Here is an 8483-nt window from a genome sequence, read left to right as displayed (position 1 = left end):
CACGTGAAGGAAAATATTAGCAGAATGCTGTGGGAAACCAGAGGTGGGAAACCTCTTGTTTAAAGCAAAGGCTCTATACTAACCATGTGGCAATTTGTCAGCTATTACAATTAAACTCCTCAGTTATTGGGCTCAAATGAGAAGTGACACCTGCATCAAGGGTCAGAAATATGTTAACAGGGGGCCGGGCATGGTAAAGAGATGCTAAGAAAGGAGAAGGAAAAAGAAGAAAAGAAAAAAGTGTGTGTGTAGGCAGTTGAAATAAAACATCAAAGTAATTGCCTTAAGAAAATAATTCTTTGGGATTAATCAAATTATTCTCCAATTGTGATCCTATCAAGTGAAGGTAAATACTGAAAAGTTAAGATGGACACATTCAGTAAATTAACATGTAGCAGGTTGGGAAAAGAAAAAAGAAGGAATTTAGTTATATTGTGGCTAATGCTATGTACCAAAGACTCCCAAGAAACAAAAAGGATCAAGACAAAGTAAAGTACCTGAGAGAGAAAATGAAAAGCAAGGAAGCTGTGACCTTATGGCGAAAAAGGAGAAAAATGGAGACTGTCTTAGGTAAAATTTCGAATCTATTTTTTACCCCCTATGGATACTGTTGGAAAATCACTTAGTTGCCGAACATGATGTGTCTATGAGATTCCTGATTATTTCACATAAAATTTAAGACAGGACCAAAATATACCTGTGTATATTTATAGATGCATGCGTATTTATATGTATATGTATGCACATGTATATGTGTGTACAAAGCTAATGGATTCAGTACTAAATTATGAATTTAGATTTATGCAAAGATGGTGGGGTCATGGGTGGGGCAGAAAATCAAGGAAAACCTATGTGTGATTTCAAATGAGAGCAGATGATATTTAGGCCCAACTCAATGAAGATGCAAATTTCTTTTTTAAGATTAGAAATAATTAAGTACAAAGGTGAAAAAGAAATATACTATTTCTGTGTGATTTTCCATGTTCTGTTTCTATCATTGTCTGGAATTTTTTGTTTTAAATGTATATTTGTTGTAAGTGGTTAACTTAATATGAAATTCTAAGTCTTCCTGCTGCCAGGAAAAGCACAGTACCTTCGGACTACTGAGCTTTCCAGTGTCCAATGTTCCCCTATACGGTTCATGATTTCTGCGCCCTGAGTTCTGAGGATTCCATGGAGGTGGTGGCCCCTGTTCAATATGTGTCCTGGTTAGAATCACACATTGCTATAAGATCCTGATATAAGGATTGATGAGCACCCACTAAATGCTCGAGTTAAAAGAAACCATAATACAGTATCCCAAATTCATGTAAGATGATTTCTTCCCCAGGGTTAAAACCATGAATCTAGGTGAAAAGAATTTGTGTTTCCTAAATTTTAAAATAGGCCAATCATTTATCTTTTGTTTTTAATACTGATTTCGAAAGTTTAAAAAGTTTCAAATATTGAGTTAAAAAGCTTAAGAATGATGTCCTTAAAGAAGCAGGTGAAGTAACCTAAAACAACAAAAAAATATTTTAATAAGAGAGTGTTTCCTAAATAGGACTTGGAATAGAAAGGTAATAAATGTTAAAATGGTTGCCATCAGTTAATGGTTATAGGGAAAGCTTCTTTTTTTCTTTTTTCTTGCCTGGGCAGGCACCGGGAATCAAACCCCGGTCTCCGGCATGGCATGCAAGAACTTTACCTGCTGAGCTACTGTGGCCTGCCCTGGAAAGTTTTTAAGATTAAAAATGTGATCAGGGGCGGGCCACGGTGGCTCAGCAGGCAAAAATGCTTGCCTGCCATGCCAGAGGACCCGGGTTCGATTCCTGGTGCCTGCCCACGTTAAAAAAAAAAAAAAATGTGATCAGAAGTCTTTTCACATAATCATGTTCATTTGGTCTACACAGTTTTTTAGAAAAACTTTTTATTTTTCAGTAATTTCAAACTTATAGAAAGTTGCAAAAATAATACAAAACAATACAAAGGACACCAATCTATTACCAAATTTTGATAGAAGGGCAAGTACTGTGCTTTTTTTTTTTCACTTTATATTTTGAAATACTTTCAAACTTACAGGAGAGTAAACAAAAATAATCCAAACCCCATGCAGAGTTCTCCAACATATCCTTACCTCCTATCCCAATACCCAGATACTCAAATTTTAACATTTTACCCATATGCCATATCATTCCATCCATCCATCTTTCTTTCCTTCCTTCCATCATTTATCCATGCATCCATCCATTCATCCATGCATCCATGCATCCATCCATGCATCCATGCATCCATCCATTTATCCATCAGTGCAATCTCTGAAAAGTGAGTGTAGGTTGTATACATCATCCTCACTGAACATTTAATACAGCCATGTGCATTTTCTAAAAAAAATTTCACTTATGTAAGTGCAGTTATCAAGTTTAAACATTTCAACATTGATATAAAGTTTGCAGTCTATGTTCCAATTTTTTTCAAATATCCCAGTGATGTCCTTTTGAGCCTTTTCTAGTCCCTTATGAGCTGTTGTCCAGGATCATGTACTAAATTTAATTGTTGTCTCTTTAGTTGCTCTTTTTTTTTTAATTAACTGTGAGAACATATATACAGCATGAAGTTTCCTATCTCAACCACTCCCAAGCATTCCATTCAATAGGATTACTCCCATTCACAATATTGCAGTGCCCTCACCATCTTCTATTACTAAAACCTTCCTACCTCCCCAACAGAAACTCTATGCCCATTATGCGTTAACTTCTTATTGCTTCTGCCTCCTTCACCTCTGGCAATCTGTGCCATAATCTCTGTCTCTGTGAGCTTGCATAGTATCTGATATTTTCTTTGTACTTACCAAGGGACTTAAATTTAATTTCCTAAATCTATAACAATCTTGACTGCCTTGATACCAACTTAACTTCAGTATAATAGTATAATACACTGTATTCCTATGCGCCTCTGTCCTTACCACCTTTATGTAGTTCTTGTCACAAATTACATTATACATTATGAGTTCCATATACATTATGAGTTCCAAATCACTGATTTATCATTGCATCTTATGCATTTGTCTTTTAGATCATGTAGGAAATAAAGCATGGCGTTACAAACCCAAAATACAATAGTGCTGTCATTTGTATTTACCCCCTGTAACTACCCTCACCAGAGATCATTTTATATCTTCATGTGGCCTCTATCTATTGTTGATTCTCTTTCCTTTCAACCTGCAGAACTCTCCTTAGCCTCTCTTATAGGGCCAGTTATGTGGTGATGAATTCTTTCAGCTTTTGTTCATATGGAAATGTCTGAGTTTCACCCTCACTTTTGAAATACAATTTTGCCAGATATAGAAGTTTTCATTGGCAATGTTTTGCTATCAGCACTTTAAATATATCATCCCACTTCTTATTTGCCTCCATGTTTTCCTGTGAGACATTAGCATTTAATCTTATTGTGACTCCCTTGTACATGACACACTGCTTCTTCCTTGTAGTTTTCAGATAAAGATCTTTGGCATTCAGCAGTTTGATTATAAAATACTACAGTATGGGTCTACTTGGGTTTATTCTGCTTGGAGTTTGTTGAGTGTCTTGTACAAGTATGTTCATGTATTTCATTTAATTTGGGAAGTTTTCAGCAATCGTTTCTTTGAATAGTCTCTCTGCCCCTTTTTTTCTCTTTCTTCTTCTTTTGGGACTCCCACAATAAGTATACTGATATGTTTGATGGTATTCCACGGGTTCCTCAGCCTGTGTTTGCTCTTCTTGATTTTTTTTGTGTTTATGCTCCTCAGACTGGATGATTTCAGTGGTCTTATCTTCAGTTTCACTGATTCTTTCTTCTGCCAGCTTCAATTTGTCCAAATTCCCTGTGCTGGCTTCAATCTGTAACGTACCAAAGAAAAACCTATGTTCTTTAGATCCAGTCATGTGGGGACAGGCCTAATATAGGGTGATTAGGTTGTTTTCATGGTGATGTGACCCTGCACATTCAAGTGGGTCTTAATCCACTTACTGGAGTTCTTTAAGGAAGAGAAATTTTGGAGAAAACACAAATACTTGGAGTCAGAAATGCCCTAAGAGATGCTATGCAAGAACCTACAGAAACCGAAAGAGCCAGAACCTGGAGAGAACCAAGGGAAGCTAAGAGGTGAAATCTAGAGTTTGCCTTGGAGAAGCTAAGAGAGGACCCATAGACACTTAGAAAGAGAAATGCCCTAGAGATGCTAAGAGAGACCCAAAGGACACAGAGAGAAAGCCACTGGAATCAGAAGCTGAAAGCAATGGAACTGGGAGCAAGGATCAGCAGATGCTGGCCATATGCCTTCCATGCTGCTGGTGTTTTCTTTTCAGAGTACAGGTATCATTCCTTAATTAGAATATTTTCATGGCCTTAGAACTATAAATTTGTAACCTAATAAATCCCCTGTGAAAAGCCAATCTATTCCTGGTATTTTGTGTTCTGGCAGCTTTAGCAAACTGAAACATTCCCCTGGAGGGGAGTTTTAATTTGTTATTATGATCTTCAGCCCTGTTTGGTTCCTTTTCCCAATTTCCATCTCCCTATTGGTATTCTCTTGGTGTTCATCTAGCATTTTCCTGATTTCTTTTAGTTATTTGTCCATGTTTTTTTACTGTAGCACTTTGAGCATATTTAGGACAATTTAAAAAAGTGTTTGCCATGTCCCAGTTCTGGTCCTCTTCATTGATAGTTTCTAATGCTTTAGCTTTCTCCTTTGCCTGGACTATTGTTTCTTTGTGTGTTTTGCAACCTTTTATCAAAACTTGGAATTTTTATATTTTGATATGCTATTGCTGCAATTTAGACTCTGAGGCATCTGTTCTTTAAGCTTGTATCCAGTAAGTGTTACAACAGAGTTTTCCTTGAATGCCAGAAACTAAAAGAGAGAGAGAGAGAGAGAGAGAGAGAGAGAGAGAGAGAGAGAGAGAGAGAGAGAGAGAGAGAGAGAGAGAAAAGAAGAAGAAAAAAAAGAAGAAAACGCCTTTTCTAGTCTTTGCAGATTGACATGTGCAAGTGATCTTCTTCATTATATGGGCTTATCCATACAATGAGTTTAGAGATGAGCTCTAGGCCAAAGCATAGGGGCCTCCCTAATTCTTTCTGCACATGTGTCTTGTCTTGAGCACGTGCATGTGGTCATAGGAATTCCCACTTATACAGATACAAAGATCCCCTCTTCCCTAGAAAACAGTTTCCTCATGGTCCCAGGCATTGTGCTGTATGTCCTACAGCCAGCAGTCCCTTGACCTTGGCAGCATGACTTGATTGCTCTTCCACAGCCTTCTGTATGAGATTTCTGTTAGCTGCCTTTATACAGGGCATGTAATGGGATGACAATTGTCCAAGCCACCACCAGAAAGACAGACTGGGCAGACAGCCATGCCCTCAGTGTGTGCACAAGATTTACTCTGGTTTCTTTGGAACTGGGACTAGGGATCCACACTGAGAGCATGAGCTGGCTCCACACCAAGCTGGTGAAAGTTGGGAGAAGGGATAGCCAGGGGACTATGAGATCCTACTTCATTTAAGTAGACTTTTTTTTTTTTAATTTAGTGCTCAGTCTGTTAGTAAAGTCCTTAAACTGTTTTCTGGAGCCTTAAGAGAGATATTTCTGCCAGTTCTTGCTGGTTGTTAAAGCCCCTCAGGGGAAACAGAGCCCTTAACTGTCTCTCTCTGCCATCCTGATTAGGGTAGAATCCACTAACAATTTCAGGATGCATTTCTTGGTTCAGCACTAGCCTCATTGCTGCAAACATTTAGCTGTTTTCTGGAGCTTTGAGAGAGATGTTTCCGCCAGTTCTTGCTGTTTATGCAGATTCTGTAGGGGGATTGTGATGGTCAGGTTCATGTGTCAACTTGGACAAGAGGTGGTACCTGGTTGTGTGGTCAGGCAAGTGCTGGCCTGTCTGTTGCTGTGAGGGCATTTCATGGACTTGAATCATGATCATGTTAGCTGCATCCACAGCTGATTGCATTTGTAATCAGCTAAAGGAAGTGTCTTCTGCAACGAGTGACACTTAATCTAAAAACAGAAGGCTTTCAAGGAGGATTCAACAGAGATGATTACTCTTCCTGCTTCAGCCAGCTAGCCTCTCCTGAGAGTTGTTTGAGGACCTTCACTGGAACTGCCAGCTCATAGCCTGCCCTACAGATCTTGGACTCTTATATCCCCACAGTTGCATGAAACACTTTTACAAATTTTATATTTACAGATATCTCCTGTTGATTCTGTTTCTCAAGAGAACCCTAGCTAATACAGAAATGGAGCTCTGAAACATTTTACTCCACCATCTTGATTATGTTGGGGCTCTGTATCTAGTTTTTGTTGTTTTCGTACTAAAGCGTATGACCTCCATGTGTCATTATACATTCTTTATAAATTGTTAACTATAATATCTATATGAGTACATTAAGTGGATAATTATAATTTCTTTAATACACATTATATTGTTAGTTCTTTAGGTTTAATTTTAATTTTATATTTTTCCTATTAAAAATAATGCTGTGCTTCCTAATATAACTTATGTGGACAGCTTAGTTGAACACCATAAGTACATGGAACCTTGGTTAGGGCATGAGATTTGGTAGGTTTGTCCAGAGTGATGCTTCCATAAATCCCAGAAGGATTTGAACAGTGGATAAAAAAGTATTTGCAAAGTCCCCTTGGGGGAATAGTGAGAAAGGGGGAAAATTCAACTTCCCTAAGTGGAGAATTCTTGATATTCTCACAAGCAGTGGGGACAACCAAAGCAATAGGCTGAGCCCCAATCTTGGTGTTTGTTCATATGAAACTTAACCCTGCAAAGGATAGGCTAAGCCTACTTAAAATTAGGCCTAAGAGTCACCCTCAAGAGAACCTCTTTTGTTGCTCAGATGTGGTCTCTCTCTCCAGCCAACACAACAAGCAATCTCACCACCCTCCCCCGTCTACGTGGGACATGACTCCCAAGGGTGTGGACCTTCCTGGCAATGTCGGACAGAAATCCTAGAATGAGTTGGGACTCAGCATCAAAGGATTGAGAAAACCTTCTTGATCAAAAGGGGGAAAAGCAAAATGAGACAAAATAAAGCGTCAGTGGCTGAGAGATTTTGAATAGAGTGAGAGGTTATCCTGGAGGTTATTCTTATGCATTAAATAGATGTCACCTTTTTAGGTAAGGTGTAATGGAAAAGCTAGAGGGAACAGCCTGAAAATGTTGAGCTATGTTCCAGTAGCCATGTTTCTTGAAGATGATTGTATATAGTTTTTGCAATGTGACTGTGTGATTGTAAAACCTTGTGTCTGATGCTCCTTTTGTCCACCTTTTAACAAGTAAAACATACGGATTAAAAATAAATAATGGGGGAACAAATGTTAAAATAAATTTAGTAAATTGAAATGCTAGTGATCAATGAAAGGGAGGTGTAAGGGGTATGGTATGTATGATTTTTTTTTCTGTTTTCTTTTTATTTCTTTCTCTGAATTGATACAAATGTTCTAAGAAATGATCATGATGATGAATGTACAACATGTGATGATATTGTGAATAACTGATTATATATGTATAATGGAATGGTTATATGGTAAGATGTTTGTTTGTTGTTATGTTTAAAAAATTTAAAAATTAAAAATAATACTGTGTCTAGGCTTAAGGTTAATATTTTATTTTGATTTTTAAAATAAATATCACCTACTAAATGCATAAAGTGAAATATATCAATATTTGCCTTTCAGATATCCTCCATTGTTTCTAAACTTGGAAATTCCTCCCTCTTTTCAGAATTACAATAAGAATTCACTGCCTTTTAATTATATTTCTTTTTAATAGTTTTGTTTTGTGTTTTATTTTACTTTCTAATCTAGCTGTAATTTATTTTATTTTATTTTTTTGTATACTGTATGGCGGTGGTTACATTTCATTCTTTTTCCATGTGAGTATTCCATTATTACAGCACTTTTAGTTGAATATTTTGTTTGTTTGTTTGGTTGGTTGGTTGGATTTTGTTTGTTTTGGGAAGTCCATGGCAAGACTTGAACCCAGGTCTCCCACATGGCAGGCAAGAATTCTACCACTGAACTACCCTTGTACCCCTTGTAATTTATTTTTATATAGTTTGTGAGAGATATATTTGATTAATCCTTTTTCTTAATATACATGACCAATTTTCTAATAATTAATTTATGATTTATTGAATAATGGTTTCCACTGTTATTTTATGACATCACTTTCTCTATGTATTAGATACTAGCACACCCTAGAGTCTTTTTCTGAGCAAAATAGGTACACTTTGGATAGCTGCCAGTCTATTAATATTAGTAGGAAGTAATTCTGCTTGGGTTAACATGACTTCACTTCATGTGTTATGTTGAGAATATTATTAATGAGAATCTTAATGATCTTTCACCTAGCATTTTTTTTGCAGTGTATTTTTCTGAGTAAACTTATATCTCACACACTTCAATTTGTGTATTTGTAAACTGTAGTAATAATCAGCACTTGAGTCTC

Source organism: Tamandua tetradactyla, chromosome 2 (genome assembly GCF_023851605.1).
Source record: "Tamandua tetradactyla isolate mTamTet1 chromosome 2, mTamTet1.pri, whole genome shotgun sequence".
Classification (NCBI taxonomy): domain Eukaryota; kingdom Metazoa; phylum Chordata; class Mammalia; order Pilosa; family Myrmecophagidae; genus Tamandua; species Tamandua tetradactyla.
This window is presented reverse-complemented; position numbering follows the sequence as displayed.